We start from the raw sequence: 18,894 nt of genomic DNA, 5'->3' as shown, positions 1-18,894 counted from the left end.
CCCTTGGCACTTTTGGCATCATGAGGTTCCTTCAAGCAGCCCCAAGAGGGATGCAGTTGTGCCAGCCCATTCCCAGAGGAAGGAGGCTTCATGCCACAGGCAGACATGCTGTCTCCCCCAACTAATTGCAGCCTTGCATGGTGCTGGCACATACCACGGAGGGAGCTGGCTCTCCCTGCTACATGGGGGCCATCATCTGGATCTTCACAGCTCCTGCCTGCTACTCTGATGACTCCTTTTGGAGCAGAAGAAGCCAAGGGCCTGTTTGGGTTTCCTTGTGTGCCCCAACTCCTAAGTACGTCTATGCACACCAACAGGCACCCACCCCATTGAAATCTCCTCATCCCAACAAGTTTCCTTCTGGTTCTGCAATTCGGTCACTTGGTGACATTTTGGCCAGATATGGCCAGAAAGAAAAGCTCCAGAAAGCTGCGGGTCTGGGACAAAAGCACTGAAACAATGGCCAGGCTTCCCAGCAGCCAGGAACCAAAGGATGCACGTGCAAGGGGCCGTCAGGCATCAAGGATTAATGACAGCCAGAGGAAGCCACTCACCGGCTGCACCGCCGTGGGACTCAGCAGTACAATAGCATGCAGCCTCCTCTGCTTTTTCTCAGGACTAGGTAAATAATCCCCTTCCACGGGAGCTCTACGGGTTCCCATAAAGCTGAATAGCAAAAGCCGTTCCCAGGCTTATGGGCAGTAATCATTGTTTCCCAGGCCACGTAATTATTATTTTGACTGTTAGGAACCTGGAAGAGAGAGCGTGCAACCACAGTGTTTTCCTGGTCAGCTCGCGGGGAGCAATTTCACTCTGCTCAAAGCCAGCTGGCGTGCAGCAGCTGGGACAGCACCCATAGCTGCTGGTGGGATGCAGGTCTAGCAGCACGTGATGTAAACCACATCTCTCAGGGTCTCATATGCCACAGAAATGCCTTGGGAATTACTTCAGGGCAGTGCGAGCTGTGAGTTGGGGAGGAAGGGAGAAAGGAATGCGCTCAGCCTACATCAGGCCCGCTCTACCCTGGGGGAAAGCACAGCTATGTCAAGGCCTAAGAAGATGCAGGGCACGTGGGGTTTCCAAATATCTCATGCAGGTGAAAACACTGATGGCCATTCATTTGCAGTTGAGGTGGCAGCACTGCTGCTTAGGGGTGGGAGGGCAGCTGCAGGGAGCTGCCAGCCTTGAGCAGAGAGAGGAGAACCAGAACCCAGTGACTCCGGCATGTGCAGGTGGTGCAGAGAACCAGTTAGGTCACGTTTCTCAGTTACGAGGGAATCGATTTGCATGGCTGGTGAAAAACCACACTGAGTGCAAAGTCCTGCCCTGACAGGTCACAGCTCTTCTCCCGATGAGCCCATGCACAAGATGAGGATGCAACTGCTGCCACCAGCACGTGCCAGCCCTACGGGCTCGTCCATCCACTCCCTTCTGGGCTCTCAGGATGTGTCATCGTTTGCTCCAGTGCCCGGAGCCTCCCACCTGTGTCTGCTTCCACGTTCCCCTGCCAAAAGAGTTTTGCCTCCTCCAATATTGTGCAACTGCTTCCCGGTGCCAGCACCAGTTCCGCCTGCTCCAGTTATACAGGAGGATTCCAAGAAGCGGAGCAGCATCCAAAGGGGCACATCCACTGTTGCAGAGAGTCTGCTAAACCCACTGTTGATACACAGAGGCCAGGAGCACAGAGGAATGTGTGCCCTCGGAGAGGCACAGCGAGATCAGAGAGATTAGTCAGGGCAGGTTAGAGGTGCAGGCAGCCCAGGCAGGGCGGTTGCCCGAGGCTGTACTCAGAGCTGCCTTCAGCAGCCACCTCCCCTCCATTAGGGTTAATGGGGCTTTTGGCTGCAGGCTGGATTCAAGGTAAGTCCTGCTGAGTGTAGTTTTCAGAGCTGCTCTGTGGAGTGAAGAAGTGTTGGCTTTTAGTGTTTGCCTGCGGGTCTGAGGAAATGCTTCTCTATCTTAAAAACTTATTCTTGAGGGCAAGAGTGTTCTGAGGCCTCGGGGAGCTGCGATTCCCCTGGATCTCAAAGCTCTTGCCAGGTTTGGGGGGCAAACTGAGGGGCCTGCATTGTGCCCATTGCCAGGGCAGTAACACTTCAAGTCAAACACAGCAAAATGAATCCCTGCATCCAGCCCTTGGGCAGTCGAGCTGTCGTGGGTGAGAATCTGGCTCAACAGGGAATCCTCTGCAAATAGATGTTCTCCAGCACAATCACAATAATGCTGTCATATTCAAGCCATTGTATCTGTTGACAATGCTCTTCCAAAAATTAGTCCTCAGGGCCAGTGATGTAAGTCTTTGTCTGGTAGCCATGTGAGGCAGCAGTGAGGGTCAATGGCCTGAGTGGCAGCAGCACCAGGATGCCGGAGACCAGGGGGTTGGAGGGCACAAGGGAGTGAGCAGAAGCTTGGAGCTTGCAACCCACACCTTCTTGCTTTCTTCTCTCTGACAGTGCTCCTTTCCTGTAGTATGTATGTTGAGACGGCCTGTTTATATTTCATTGCTGTTCTGCTCCTCTCTTCGGGCTTGATAGAAAAACAAAACAAAACAAAACAACAAGAAGAAAAAACCCCCAGTGGATGCAATGGAAAAATGAAGTGAGAACAGAAATGTTCTTAGGTCACCCTCTTTTTCCTTTCCACTGCGCTTGCCAAGCACAGCCCATTTGTGTCTCTGTGAACAATGCTCCACGCGGCAGCAGGACGGCATGCTCCAGCCTCTAGGGCAGGACTTAGAGCAGAAACTCCCAGCAGGCCCCAGGGACAGCAAGCAGGGAGGAAGGAGCTTGTGCAGCCACCACGGGGCTCTTAGCGGGAAGCCAGAGGGTGCTTGGTGTCACGGTCCTGAGCTGCGTGCGTCAGGACACTTGCAAGGGTCACAGATGACCAAGGAGGATGTCCAGCATCTTGACCTGCCACCAGCTCCATCCTCGAGTGTGTGAGAAATGCCACAGCAGTTCTGGTGAGCCCCCCCCCCTGGAGATTTACAGATCAGTTCCTTACACTCAGTTTTAAAGAGCTTAAACCTAAGCCTTTGTAACTAAGTGAACTTGACCTGCGGTCTACAGACTCCAGCAGCCCTTGGGCTCTTTCCAAAATGCTCATGAGGGGCACTGAAGAAGACAGGCTTAAACCGCTGAGTTTAAATTCACCATATGAGGCTGAATCTTCAAATGGAGAAAATCTTGCAAAGATCTATGACAGAAAAAGACTGGAGAGGCTCATGGGTGAGACAGCCGTGCCAGCTGTGGTGTCTCCATCTTCCCAAGGGACACTGCAGGACCTGATTCCTTTCGGAGTCCTCTCTTTAGCAATGTCTTACAGAACAAATGGGAGATGTAGTATTACCGGAATATGTGTTTCCTTCTCAAATAAACCATGTTGTTGTTTATGGAAGAAACACAAATCATGAGGGATCTTACAAAGCTTTTAATAGCTGCCTTCGGTCCCTGGATACTGGAAGGATTGATGAGATCACAGCACATGGAATAGCAGACAGCCCTGGGATCAGCCATCCCATTCTCCTCTCCAGGGAAGGATTAACTCAACCTAGCCCATGCCTTGCATATGTTTCTTTGACATGTCATTAGCAGCCCTGCAGTCCTCTGGTCTGCTCAGGAAGTGAGCGGCTCAACTTAACATTTAAAGGCAGCTCATGGCATTGACCTGCCACTCCTTACCGTGTTCTAAACTTGAGTTGAAATTTTCCTAGTGGGAAAAGGGAGTGAGTTATTCCCTTCCCTTCTGCAATGACCCTTCATATGCATGGAGCCTATTGCTGTGGCTTCTCTCAGCCTCCTACAGACTGGACAGAAACATAAGTAGGCTTTTCTAGGCCTCCTATCACAGTCTGGTGATACAAGGACAGGCTAAGGGAGCTGTGGCTGTTCAGCCTGGAGAAGAGATGGCATTGGGGAGACCTGAGAGCAGCCTTTCAGTATTTAAAGGAGAGCTAATAAGGAAGAAGGGGGCAGACTCTTTATCAGGGTCTGCTTTGACAGGACATGGGGAAATGGTTTCAAATCAAAAGAGGGGAGATTAACATTGGATATAAGGAAGAAGTCTTTTACATTAAGGGTAGTGAATGAAGCACAGGAAAAAGTTGCCCAGAATGGTGGTGGGTATCCCACCCTCTGGAGACATTCAAGGTCAGGCTGGACAGAGCTCTGAGCAATCTGATCATTGCAGGGGTATTGGACTAGATGACCTTTAATGGTTCCTTGCAACTCAAATGACTCTATGATTCTACTACCTGGTCTGTATCATCTACTGATATGAACCCTTTGATACACTCTGCTCTGACTCTTAACCTCCTACAGTGCCAGGTTTCCGGAAAGCTTGGACTGACACTCCAACACCCTCTGCAGCGGGCAGGTTCAGGCACACACAGGTGTTTGCAGGCAGGTCTTTGCTTCACCCATGGATAATTCTCATCTAGATGGTTTGCTTCCAGCCTCAGTGTTGCGGCCACACACATGCAGCTCATGGCTTGCTCTTGCCTCCAACTCCTTGGACTGCCAAAGCCCCATCTCTGTTACAAACACCATTACCCTGAAGGAGCCAGCTACACCGCCCTTATTACATTACAAGAAAATCAATCCCTTTTGTCCACAGAGAACTAAAGCTGCACTTAGCTGTTTTCCAAATTGGGGCACTCTTGAAGTGAGTGAAACACCAATATTTTGTCCATGGTTTCTGCAAGCCTGTGATACAGCAAACTGAAGGAGGTGAGGCCAAACTTTGTTTACAACGTGCCATTGCTCAATGTCTCACCTATTGCACTGCTGCACTTTCTATCTCTGGCATTACCGTCTGTCCCTCCCACATTTAAATCCTGCTGTCATCCTGTTAATATTGCAGATCTGTCTGAATGATACAGCAAGACAAAATCACGTCTGGAGATTAGATTTCAACAGCACTCCTTAGCCAGGCTGAAGCCTGGGGCATGTTTAAGATGTTTGGCTCATGAAGTACAGGCATGCTGACAATGACCTTATACTGTAGCCCCATCCTCTAAAGGCTTCCCCTTACCTGCTGTGCACTATCACAGTACGCTTTCATGCACACACACATGTCTAATGGGGCCAGTGTGCAAACAACCAAGGCCTTGTGCTTCTCCAGCCCATGACCTGCAACACCTACATGTCCAAGGTGTTCACGGAACCCCTCCTTTCTCCATGAACCATGTGCTTGGCCTTGTGTTGTTCTCTGATGTTGTTCTTGGAGATGCTCAAAAGAGCACGAGGTTCTTAGCTATGGTATTAGGGGCTGTATCATCCTCTGTGCACACAGAAAGAGGAGCCCTTGATGCCTCAACAGGGTGGTAGTTTGGTCCTGTTTTTTGCAGGAAAACAGAAAAAGCTCCTTGATGGCAGCCTACCCTTCATCGTGCTTCTTTTGTTCAGGGGGTTTCTTACCTTGAAAGTCATGTCTGATACTTGCCTGGCTGTTCTGAACAGTGTGAAAACTTTGCATTATGTGGTTGTCAGAAAACCATGATGAGGCTTGTCCACTAGGGAAAATTTGCTGGCATAACTTCTTTATGTGAATTATGCTGGCATAGCTAAGTAGATGATAGATATGACCGCATATTATATGTCATTCCTTAGCTAACAATACTGTGCAAAGAACATGTGGGCAATAGCTTGTTTTGATGTCTCTGGCCTGCATAGACAGTGGCTTCCTGAGACTGTAATCTGTTCTCAGGATTGCACAAGGTTTATGGATTGCCTTCAGGCTTCCACTTGGGGACCACTATTGTGTGCAGAGGTACAGTAATAACTAAACTACATAATTACTTTAGATGACATGCACCTCAGGGGCTTTAGGGCCAGGGCTTTGCTACATATGGTAGCAGTTAAGACTGTGAAGAAGTGCAGTCTTTTACTGAGCTGTGTTGGCAAGTCCCTGCTGCACTCAGCTTGGAGCAGTGGGGATAAATGATACTGGTAGTTAGTGTAAAGCCCCAAGTATTTTGCTGTGCAATGAGCAGCGAGCTACATTGAGAAGGACTGTCTTTGTGCAGACCTTGCAAGAGAGACAGCCTGGCTGGAAAAGAGTTTTGGATCTGGTAGCCTTCACACAAGCCTCACCAAAGCATCGGGAGGAAGGGATGAGGGCTTTGGTTCTGAATGTCAGCAGGGAGTAGAAGCAGTTCTCAACGTCATTCTGCAAGACACTGAACACTGTCATCTCCAGAGTTGGGCAAGATACACACGCTATTACAGCTGAAATGCAAGCCATCTTTTTTCTGCAGGGAAAAAGCAGCATATGCTGTAGTGCTGTCGAGCCAAGCTCCTGCTGCTCAGAGAGTCATGCGACAACCTCTCACCCTCATTAATGCCAGGTTGGGTTTCTCCTGCTGCTCTCCAGCTGTTTGCAATCATATGGCCACTAGCCAAGGCCTGCTGGGGAAAACCCTACCCTGCAGGTGGGGTGTTGGATGACCCTAATTAAACCATAGAGCTCTTGGGCCAGGGAAACATAAAGGAAAGCAGCAAAATGTAAACCACTCTGTGACTGTTGGATCATGGAGTCGATTCATGAAGCAAGCAGTCCTATGGGGCTCCCTCAACATCTCCTGAGGGTAAGGGGTAACTCTATTTAGTGCCATAGAGGCTGGCAAGGCTGGCCCGGGGGCACTGCTGTCCTGAGGTACTGCTGTAGCACTTAGACTGTGGTGGTGTTCTAAGGAAAAATAACACATAATGTTTCTGGTCAGGCTGCCCCTTGTGCTGCTTCCTATTCCCCAGCACAGTGCTGCTCGTGGTGCAGGCAGACTGGATTGCTCACTATCCTCCTTGGTTGCCCAACAGCCCCACAGCCTCCCTACAGTGACATGGGTAGACACAGGCCTCCCACACAAACTGGCAGGGTGCTGGGTTGACATTGTCCATCTGTCTGATGCTAACCCCAGTACTCACAGCAGGACAGGGGAGGAAATTAGACGAACTTCCCCTTTCCTTCTTCTTCCCCTGAGCTTTTATTGCTGAGCATGATACATGGTGTGGTCATATGGTACGCAATATCCCTTTGGCCTACTGGGGTCAGCTGTTCCAGCTGTCTCCCCTCCCTCTTGCCCACTCAACCCCAGCCTACCTGCCATTGTGGAGACAAGGGAAGGAGAGGAAGCCTTTGTGCTGTGCAAGGCTGGCTCATCAATAGCCAAAATACTAGTATTATAGGTGCCATTTTAGCCACAGCTGCAAAGCACGGTGCCATCAAGCTGCTATGAAGAGCTGCTATGCTCCCACCCAGAGATGTACGTTTCCCTTATGCGTCATATATAACTGTACAGTTATTCCTGTAAATGGGCCATTATATATATATATTTGTGCACAAACACGCCCATTTGTTCCTACCACAAATACAGTGCAAACATGAATCTGAACTTCTGTCCTAGCAAGATACTTAGCAACCTGGAATCTTAACGCTAACCAGCCTGACTGCACGAGTGAACAGCACTCGCCATTAAAAGCACGTTAGCTTCCTTCTTGCTTCCCATTCAGACACTGTGGCAGCCTGGGAGTCACATCAGGTCAAGAAAAGTCAGAACTAGCTGCAGCTGCCTTGAGCAGCTCTGCAAGAGTCTTTGTTCTGCTGTGATGCTGCTTTAGTAAGCGATCACAACTGGCTTACAGCAGCATGCAGCCTCTGGGAAATCCACTGTTAGAGCAGACACTGGGCTTTATCCGGCTCCTGGGCACCTCAGGCAGAATGGGGACTTTGTGTTGGCATGTAGAAGATAACCCATTCGCATAGGAGGTTCATGAATATTCAGCTCGTGCTTAGAGCTGGGGAGAACAATCCCTGAAACAAAGAGGCAAATTCTTTTACCATTCACATGAGGAAAGGCATGTGAAGCCTACAGGCTTCCAGTAGCCTGTGATCCCTGACTGTCCCGGCAGGATCAATTAATGACCAAGACTGAGCATGCATCACTTGTGAAAAATGCAGTCAGCGAGGGCCTGGAGTTAATATTTCTGGATGAAGGAGAGTCTGAAGGTGAGTCCAATAGCCCAGGGACCATCAGTCTGTACCACCTATGCATGGGTTGTTACTGCTCTTATAAAGTGCTGTCTTCCCAGCTCCCTTAAGAAGTGATTACAGTGGTAGCACTTTTAATCCCAGCCTTGTTTTCCTTGCCTTTGCCCTCCTGGAAAGCCTTCAGGCTCCTGTAGCATTGCTTTTCTGCATTGTTGAACCGAAGCAGCAGAACAAGTTGGGTGACCAAGTTGGGTGATAGCCGTGTGACTGATGCTACCCCACTGCAGAAGGCGAATGGCCTGGGATGCAGCTGGGTGAAGCAAGACTGCTTGCACTGAGCAATGGCAGCATGGCATCTGCAGGTCTCTGGTTTGGTCTCAAGACTGTTCAACCCTCCATTCCCTCCTTACTCTCCCTTCATTACCACTCGTCTTCATTTTCCAGGAGGAGGTTTGTTCAGACTGCTGAGGAAGAGGAATTGGGACGAAGGATGGATGTGGTTCATGGGCAGCAGAACCTGGCACACATGACCACAGGCTGGTTTTGTCCAGAGTGTTGCTGGAGAGGGATGTCATTTTTATTGTGTTGGTATGGCAAAGGTGGGTGGGAGGAGGCAGAGGACATGCAAAAGGCACTTGAAGTGGCTGCTCCCCTCTGTCTTTCCCCCCTCCTCTCATTTTTCTGGTGCCTATGGGATTTACTGTATCCCCCAGTAAGGAGCTGTTGTACTGGAAGTTGGAGTGCCTGCCAACTGAGTGCTGGACCTCACCTCCTTTGACCAGCTAGCCTGACCTTCAGCAACCTCGCAGGGCTTAATAAGCAACAAGCTTTGTCCCAGCAACACATTTGGGCAGACCAATTATCTGTTTTACAAGCAGGGAAGCAACATCGATTGAATCCAAGTCTCTGTAGTGGAGCTGAGTGATGAATACAGCCCGAGATTTCTCATACATTACTTCAAGGTTGCTAATGAACCCTTTTTCTTTCTCTTCATGCTTAGCTGGATACTTGGCCAACTTGGGGAGAATAAAAGCATTAACTCTTCATGTCTGAAAAGGCAGACAGTAGATTAAGCTGAGGAGGGTGGGAGTAAGTCCAGCTGAAGAGAGCCAGGAAAAACCCTGCCTCAGCAGCTGTCATCTGGATATGGCTTTTCAGGTAACACATGTAAAGGACATCATGAGCATCAACCTTATCTGCCTCTCACCTCAGTGCCATGGTGTGTGATGAAGGAGGACAGGAGGCATGATTTGAAAGGATGTAGCCCTTACAGCCCAGAACTGGAAAGCCAGATTTCCAAAGCAGCTCTGCTGAATGCTGGTTTTATAATGAAGCAAGCACGAGGGGCAGGCTTATCTCCCATATCCCCTTGTCAGATCATCTTGTTCCCCCCTTGAGGCAAGGTCACACATGGGATAGGACAAAGCAGCACAGCTGCAACCCCAGCAGCAAAGTCTTCCCAAGCACTGGGCCTTTTTCTTCTTAACTGTTCACAGTTAGAACAGGTTGGAAATGAAAGATAAAGGCAACACCAGGAATCTGTCTCCTCCTAGCCCTTCAGCATGGTCAGGGAGGCAGATAGCAGGAAGGAGAGCAACTTTTTACACCATCTAATAATGACAGGACAAGGGGGAATGGCTTTAAACCAGAAGATGGAAAAATATGGTTAAGATGTTAGGAACACATTCTTTTACTCAGAGAGTGGTGAGGCACTGGCACAGGCTGCCCAGAGAAGCTGTGGGTGCCCCATCCCTGGAGGTATTCAAGACCAGGTTTAATGGGCCCCTGGGCAGCCTGAGCTGGTGAGAGGAAACTCTGCCCATGAGTGGGCTTGAAGGTCCCTTCCAGCCCAAGGCATCCTATGATTCTATGTAGAGATATGAATTTCATTCCCACTAGCTCCAAAGGAGAGAGTGCATGCCTGGGGACATGTCAGGCTGACCAGGAGTCCTCCAAGGCAGCGTAATTGCCAACACAGCTTTCTGAAGCAGGGTGCAGCTGTCCCTTTCCCCATGTATGCAACAGCCTGGGGGCCCATCAGCCCACCACTCCCTGGCTCTAGACATGCACGGTGCCCCTGGGCTGCAGCATGTAGTTATAGGGCTGTTAACTCCCTCTCCTCATTCCTGAGAGGGGGGATATTAAAATACACAGCAGCAGCCACACTCCTGTGCAGCTGGGACCCAGGAGTGGCCACCTCACTGTGTCTCTTGGCTTGTAGTACAGGTCTGCCCTCTTTGTATGTGCAGAGTATCAGAGGCCAAGTTGATACCCGTGAGATCCAGCTTTTTTAAAGCTGCTTCCCTGCACATGGTTCCTCAGGCTTGTTGCCTGAGGCAGGGATATACAAGCTGCAAACTTGTTGAATTTATCTTTTTTATTCTTTAGAATACATAACACACGAGATACCTGCTCTTCAGTAATCTCCATTACTGCTGTTCTGATGTCCTCTGAGTAGGATTTGCAACAGGATAGCCCACGGGCTAAGTGTTTCTTGAATCTATTTATTTCAGCTTGCTTTCCCCGTAGCTCTGCTATGGCTTCTCTGGTTACCACCTGTAGATGCACTGAAACCCAAATCAGTAATGAACACCATGCCTTCTGCTGCTGGGGCATGTGGGAGGATGCTTGCTGCCCGCAAAGGCTCCTCTGCCTCAATGGGAGCCCTGCGTGGCTTGGTCCTGCAACTCAATACATTAGGTGCAAGCTCTTTGGTAAAGCAAGCCGAACATCCCAAGTTTCTAATTCCCCTGCATTATTTAAGTCTGGCTCAGGAATTAACGTGGGTCAGGCTCTGCTTATGGACTGTGCATTCATTTCAAACATAAGTTTATCCAAAGTTTGGATGTGGCTAACAGCAGGATTTGACTTAGGAAAAGAAAACCACCCAAAAAAGAGACTACCTATGAAGTTATGGCTGGGGGACAAGCATCCCCATAGGCAGGTGGGACCCATGTTGTGGTCTTGTTTCTGCTCCATCACCACAGAAATCGGTCACTCATTTTAATATATATATATATTTGTATTAAAAGAAAGAAAGCATAAAAAACATAAAACAAGTGAGATATTTGGCCTCATTCTTGTGAAACTAATACATTATTCTGGTTCGATGGCAGTGGCTGCCAGTACTTAGTGAGCTCTCAAGGTGCTCATCAGAGACTTTTGATGACATTCCACTCTTTATTTCATCACCCTGCCTTGTGTCCCCATCTCTCATTATATGCCAGATTGTGCTGCTGTTATATATATATATATATATATATAATTTTTCTTCATCACCTTAGAAGCTGATTTTGGGATTGCTGGATGGTCACAGACCATAAAGGCATTTGTGTTTTCTTACAGGGGACTTTAGGAGTAGTGCTTGGATATAGCAGGCTCTTGGTGTGCTGCTGCCTGTGTTGGCAACATGGACAAAATTGTATTTTCAAAACTCAGATGCAGAGCAGGCTCCTCCTGTGAAAACAGATCTCCATTCCTCCTTCACCCAAATAATTCCATTTTTCTCCCTCTTCTCACAGTGGGTTGTGCCCTTTTATCACCCTGTCTGTTCTCTATTGCCTGCAAGAGGCAAAGAAAGGCAGCATTACTAATCCATCCTTCTTAGGGTGGATGTTCTCCCCAAAGAGAGCTCAGCACGTCCATGAAATCCTCAGAGAACCACCTCCATAACTCATACAAAAACCGTTTCTTGTCAGGTCGTATAAAACAGTCTGTTGTGCAACATTCAGAACATCAAATAACCCCTTATTTATAGTATACACACTCGCAACAATAAACCTCCCTTTTGGACTTGCTTGGCCAATATAGATTTAAAGGTGTGTTCCTATTAATCAACACCTGAATTTGTTGTTTAAGCATTCAGTGCCTTGGTTTGACGTGTGCTGCTCTTGTGACTTCCAACAGGAATAGCTGATGAGGTTTGCAAAACCTCCTGTTTCCTCTGCTGTGGGTCTCTAGGAGAGGTACCGCTCCAGTTTAGTAAAGCTGGTGTCTTGCTCAACACGCTCAGCTTGCATCAGGAAGCCTATGAGACAGCTGTGTTTTCAGCTTGCAAATATAACTAGGAAATGTTGCCCCGAAAATGAAGAAAGAGGAAAAGGAGATTTCCTTGAGCTGTGGAGCAAGATTTAAAAATATCTGTAAAATTCAAGAGGGAAGACCTGTGAAGGTCAGCAGTTGAATGTCAGCTGCTCGCAGGCAGTTCCTCCATGCAGATCCTTTTCTCAGCAACAGAAACACTGCATCGGGACCTAGAAGACACCCATATCCCTTAGCTCTGAGCTGGAGGCCTTGGCCAAGGGCAGTTCCTCATTCCCCACATGAAGTCCACCCATGGGTGTCAAGTCCTGGCTGGATGCAGCACCTGAGTCACCCTGGGTACGACTGGATCTGGAGTGCCCTGGGATGGACAACAGCTCACGTTGTCCCACTCATTATGCCTTATCCATCACCTTGGAGGTTACTCCAGCTTCCCTTTATTTCAGCTAGAGAACAGTGAACTACCTCCATTTCTTCCCCAGTCTACTCTTTCTCTTCTTCTTTGCCAGTGACTTCCTGGGGGCAAGGAAATACCTTCCTTCACATGTTTGTACAATGCCTAGAGAATGATTTGCATGCTTTTATGGGCGGTCTGTGCCCTTGCCTGGAGATGCATGAAAGGAGGACTGAATGGGTGTGACATGCATTAGCTCTCCAGAACATACCTTGGGGTGAGCTTGGCAATGGACAGGTTTGTTTGCACACTGTAAGGCTCATAAGCTGAGAAGAATGAAGTCAGGACTGGTGGTGTTTGTTATTCCTGTCTTCCTACTTACTTGGGTATCAGGAACAGAGGAAGCTCTCGTTCCTTGTATAGGAACTGGAAGCAAGGCAAAGCTTTCTCATCCGCACATTAGGATAGTGTGAAGATGACTTGGTTGTAAGCTGTTTTCCTTGCTAGTTCTTGGCACAATCTATATACATTTTAATTTCAGCAGGGTCTCATTCTTAAGATTTCCAAATATAAGTATTCCAGCAGAGCTATCCTAGCAAACCTTCCTTGTGGAATTACTGCTTTTACTGTTGCATTAGCTGATCTTGATAAATGAAACAAAAAAATGGCAACGGATTGGCAAAAAGACTCAGAAGTGCATTTAACGGCATTTGCACAAACGTTTTTGCCATTACGGAAATTTCAACTTATCTGCCAAAACAAACAATTAAAAAAAGTGTTCCTTAACAATATTGCTATGCTGGCACAAAGAAAATGACTTTTACTGACCTGTCTTGCTAAACTCACTAAGTACTTTCATTGCAACTACAGACCAGGCTTGGAACATCCAGCCCTCCTCCTCAACACATTAAGTGGGATCTGAACTCTGACACTGAGCTATCGAGCCAAAGTAAACTCTCCAGGTTTGTTAAAACTGGGAAAACTGAGCTCTGGGAATGCTGGGTCTGGTGGTTTTTTGCTATTATCTGCAAGAGAAGAGTCTGCTGGGTCTGAGCATTAGAGCAGAACATCTTGAGGCTTAAGGGTAGGTCTCAATTACCCAGCTCAGGTCTATCCCAAACCATAATGGGCTCTCTGCGTTGTTTCTTGAGGACATGCCCATGCAGACATTAGCTGTGTGCTGGCAAGCTGAGGTCTTAACCTATCTAAACACTATATAACTGAAATAAAATATATAAAACAAAACCACGTGGGGGTATAGGGAGCTGGGCTGCTGGTAAGGCATGTACTTGGCAGACACCTCTGTGCAGGGCAGTGTCATTCAAGGAACAAAGACTGTTTTCTCGGGACTTTCTCCTCAGGGCTGCTCCCCAGTCTACAGGCTCCCCTGTAATTGTATCTTGGATAGACAGATGCGCACACTACAGCCTCAGGGAATGCTATTTTCTCAGCAGACTGTAAGAAATTACAAAGAGAGCAACAGGATCTTTGCCCAGAGCAAAGCTTGGCAGTAGACTCCTTGCTCCATGAGGGAAAAATCCCCAAATACAAGTCAGCCAACTTACCACAGTTTCAACTGTTGAAAAACTGCTGTTGTGGTCCTAGTAAAAGTAGGCGTTGAATGAATGTAAAGTCATATTTCCCCAAAGCAGCTGCTCCCAGAAAGACATGAGAAAGAACTATTGGTACCCTGTTGAATAGCGGATGTCTATCTAAGCAGAAGTTGGGCTTCTGGGTTACCCTGGATAGTAGAAAGTAGAAATGGGGTACGTCCTAGCTCTGCCAAGAGTCTTCCTAGAAGCTTGGGCAAGACAAGTTGCAGTGAAATTCCCTGCCCCTAACTTCGTCTCACCCCAAAGTTCAGGTCTTTGAACTGGGTCAAGGTTAGTGAAGAAACCACATGGGGACTTCTGTGCGATCCATCTCACCTTAGGTTCAGGGGCTGGTGCTGGGAGAACCATGTCCTCTTTGGAGAGGCCTCTGTAGGGAGCATAGAAATGATACAAAAAAACACCTCTGTTTCTCAGTGCTGTTGTCAGCTGCCTGCTTGTGCTTGAAACTTTTGCAAATTTCATTAACCCCCAGTGCCATTTTTTCCTAATCTGTCTGGGTGTCATCCCCTAACCAGAGCCTTTAACCAACTCTTATCTCGGGCAGACAGAAGCCCTGAAGCATGACAGCCTCACGATAACCAGCCTGGTGCAACAGGTTCAGTAAGCAGCCATCCCCAGATTATTTAAAAATATGAAGCAAACCAGTAGATGCATGCATTTGTTGAAGAGGCTGGAAAAGTCCCAGGGCTAGTACTTGTCTTTGCAGGCACCAGAAAACCCATGTAATGTAATTGATGGAGAAGGGGTTAGGCTGAACTCTCTGTAAGACTGAACAGATTCCCTCTGCTGCACTTCTCCATCATGCAGAGGATCCATTCTTGAGATCCTGGGTGTGCTTTTAAGGCTTGTTTGCTTATGTTCTGAACACACGCACTTTAAAAATGACATTTTGTTGTCAAAGGCAGCAACTGTGCCAACTATGCCTGTCATCTGAGTTCTCCCTCTATCTCTCATCAGTTCTCGTAATTAATTTCCCGACGTTGTTTTTCTGTTAGGTGAAATTACAGAGTGTGGAAAAGCAACTCCTTTCTCCTGCTCCAGAGCAAGTGAAGTGATTGGTGCAAACAGGTACATTTCAGAGTAGTTTTACAGGTGAAGAAGGCTCAGAAGCTTGAAACAAAAGTCTGCAGTTGGTCAGCGATTTGCTTGCTCGTGTCTATGTGAGTTGCTCTGGGAATACAAGATATCTCTGGGCTGTAGCCCATTTACATAGAACAATTTTGCTGCTGAGTGTGCTTTTCTTACGAAGGGCAACTGCTCATCTCAGAGCTATAATGATCCCGATGTACTCCTGAGTTGAACTGCAACCCACTGTTCTGGCAGGCCGCTTGTCTTGTTTCCCTGCCGCAAGAGCTGGAATGAACTATGTTTGTTGGCAAGGCTTCTTTCTGCTGGTTTTCCACTTTAGGCAGTGGAGGATTTTATGAAGCTATCTTCATTGTTTCAAAACGTTTATAAAATCCTCTTTTTTTCTTCCCCAGTAGTTACCTTGTACTGAAATAGCCTCATATATAAACATCGACCTGCCTGTATGTGCTTCATGTTTCCCAGGGCACAGGGCACCAAACTCACAATATAAACCCAGTTCAGGGGAACTACTGTGTGACTGCACATCCTGGCTACCAGCTCATTTGGGACCTTTATAGGATCTCTACTTGATTCACAGAAAATCTGGGAGTTCTTGATTTCCAGGCTGTGTAGCTTTATGTCAAAACCTTCATAGGGCACTACTACCCCAAAGGTGAACCAGCTCAATGTCCAACTCCTTTTCAGAGCAAACCACTTCCAACGTTTTCCCTATATGCTTGAGGCTATATAGAAGAATTCAGGGAAAAAGAAGTCAGTACCATTTCTAAACAACAACTAGCTCATTCCCAACCAATGATTAGCTCATTCCCAGAGCTCAAGCGGTCCCACGCTAGTTCAATAAATAACCAACTGGAAATGCATCTGGTGGAAGACGTGGAGCAGACCTGGGCCTTGAAAGGATGGTCCTAATCCATAACCTATTACTGTGCACACCAGCTTCCAAGTGAGCCCACACAGTGAGGTAAGGCTGCAGTATGCTCCCTGCCTCCTTGTATAAAGTGCCTGATTTAATGAGAATCAAGTCTCTGATTCAGCAAAGCACTTAAGTGATTTGATGAACCAGGGCCAGACTGAACATCTTGTGCAGAACTCAGTTGTCTAGTGAAAAATATTAAATATTTTATTGATGGATGCAGACTTAAATGAAATTTAAAGACGTCGCTATTAAGGGCTATAGGTGCCCAAACTCATATTGTTCATTTTTTATTGTATTAAAGTAATCATCTCTACGGGAACAGAACCAGCCACCTCCAGAAAATCCATCCTTGTCATGCTCGGAATAATATTCTCAGTCCTCCCCAAGTGCCCTGGCAATTAGATGGTTTATGTAGCTAGCTTAAAAACTTAGCACATTCAGGCTATTTTGGATCAACAAGTTGCAGACACATCCTCTATTCTACTACCGACAGCACCCAGCTTTAGTAGCCCTGTTGGCTGCATAAGGTGTGGTGGAGTGAGGCACGGCCTCGTACAGGTGAGATCAGATAACATAGGGTCACCATCAGGACAGCGAACTTCATCAGAATACTGCCAGACAGATCTTGGAATCCTGACGTCATCCTTTCTTGGCACTCGTTGAACAGACAAGGCATTTAACTCCCTATAGACCCTGGTCTCCAGGGGTATCTTCCCCTTTTTATATGACCCCACCTACTCGTTCCCCCAGACACTGGGACCACACGAGCTATGTGATGTCCATATATTTATACGTTTAAAAGAGCACATGAAGATATTTTATGTTCAATTCCATGCTCTGTAAAATGTTCCCGTATGGCCACTAGTGCTCAAAAGAAGCAGCGAGTTACGTGGTACTTGGTTTATCTGCTTTGGAATGGCAAAGTGTGCACACAACCGTGGACAGATATAAAGTGTGGTTCCAGGGAGTCTGGGGATTTCAAAGCTGCTTTATCTCCCAGATAACTAACTGGCAAAGGAGGGCAAATTCAAAACAGCATCTGTAACTAAAAATGGAATGATAGATTATGAGCTTAGGAAAAAAAGTATCACAAGCATATGTTATAACTTTAAACAGCTCTAGAACTCCTAGAGCGGGAGTTTAAGGCCTTCATTGTGTTATTAATCAGTGGTTTCCTAAACATTTGTTTTTCTGAAGAACTGCAAAAGCTTTCGTGGTGTATTTGGACACTGGCAATGACTTGGCTGTTCTTGCTCTCACATCATGCCCCTACAAGTGGTCTTCTAGGCTTTTTGAACTAGCACTAAAAGTCCTTCATCAAGCAGTGAGAGAGGAACCCAGCTCTCCTAAATTCCACATTGCCTCCGCCTCCTCTTCAGTAAAGCAGAAAGCAAAACAAAAACACGAAAACACAACGGTTACAACTTACTATTGAGAAAAGCTGAGCAGCTGGATTTCCCACCTACGGCAGGACCAAGAGCTTAGGAATTTGTTAGGAGTTTTGTGCAAGCGTAACACTCAGATACTCAAAATGAATGGAATGCTTGATATTTCTGCCCTTCGCCTCTGCAACCCACACAGCCATGGCTCTGAATGAAGGTAGGACCGTTCATGTGCAGCAGCAAAGGATGGAGACCTCGTGTTCAAAGGGCCTTTAAGGACACTTTGTCTTGTTTTTGCAAACAGCATTTGAATGACCTAGTTGAAAGGCTTCTGAAAAATGCAAAACACTGTCAGAAATGCAAAACGTTGAATCCATCATCGGAGGGACGAAAGAAAGCACATGAAGAACCTTAGCCAAGCCTGACTGGCTGTAGCAGATCACGATCTTTGCTCAGACCACAGTCAGATTTAATGGTCACAGCCTTATCTCTCAAAGAGATCTCATTAAAGGCAGGGGACAAGCCAGCAGGGGGTGAGACCTGTAATTACAGCCAGGAGGTTGACAGAAATAGTTACATACAGTCACCTGGGGTACTCCGTGTCCCCTGTTAAATGAACCACCCTTCAGAAGGCATGAATCCCCATTTTGACTGCCTTTCTAAATGGCATTTATATAGAGACTTCATGGAGGAACGCAGCTTGCTTTACCTGCACTGCTGCTGGTTTTACTGCCTGCTTTATTGTGCCGTGAGCAACTCCATCCTCTTGTGACTGTAGCAATAAGGCATGAGTGGATGAGGAAAAATAGCTTGGTTGGGTCCAGTTCTGTTCCTTTTTCTTTAATTCTGAATAAGTGGGAGCTTTGGCAGTTGGACTTGGTGACCTTGAAGGTTCATCTTCCAATCTAGATAATTCTATGATCCTTCTCTGATGCAAAGGCCATTGTACTATCCACAAGCAAACTGTCCCAATGTGTGTGTATTAATTACTACTAAAGCAGCACCTGTGCTTTTCAAAGGGAAGAACATGGCTCTTGTTGCAACTCATCAGAAATGGTGGTGGGCACAGAAGATCTCACAGAAAGAACAAAATAAGAGGGAGGTGATATTCTTTCTTGTTCTGGGTGGTATCTGTTACCAGGATCTGACATCCTGGCTTTCCCAACAAATGCAGCCCTAAGCTGTGGCAATTGAAAAGGGATAAAAGCATAAAAAGGGGATGGGTGGATGGTTGGAATAGATGATCTTAAAGGTCTTTTCCAACCTTAATGATTCTGTGATTCTATGAACGCTCACCTGGCATTTGTTCAAGTCTTTCCACTTGCCTGTCTTCCATCTTGGTGACACTCTCTTCTCAACCCTAAAATAGCCATAATAAACCTCCCTGCTGTAGAACATCCTCAAGTTCTCAAACTGAAAACAAAAAGATGCTCCAGAAGGACTGTGAGATGTGCGTGTTATAAAAGCAGCAGT

The sequence above is a fragment of the Coturnix japonica genome, chromosome 1, assembly GCF_001577835.2.
Source record: "Coturnix japonica isolate 7356 chromosome 1, Coturnix japonica 2.1, whole genome shotgun sequence".
In the NCBI taxonomy this organism is placed as follows: Eukaryota; Metazoa; Chordata; class Aves; order Galliformes; family Phasianidae; genus Coturnix; species Coturnix japonica.
Note: the sequence above shows the minus strand (reverse complement) of the source record.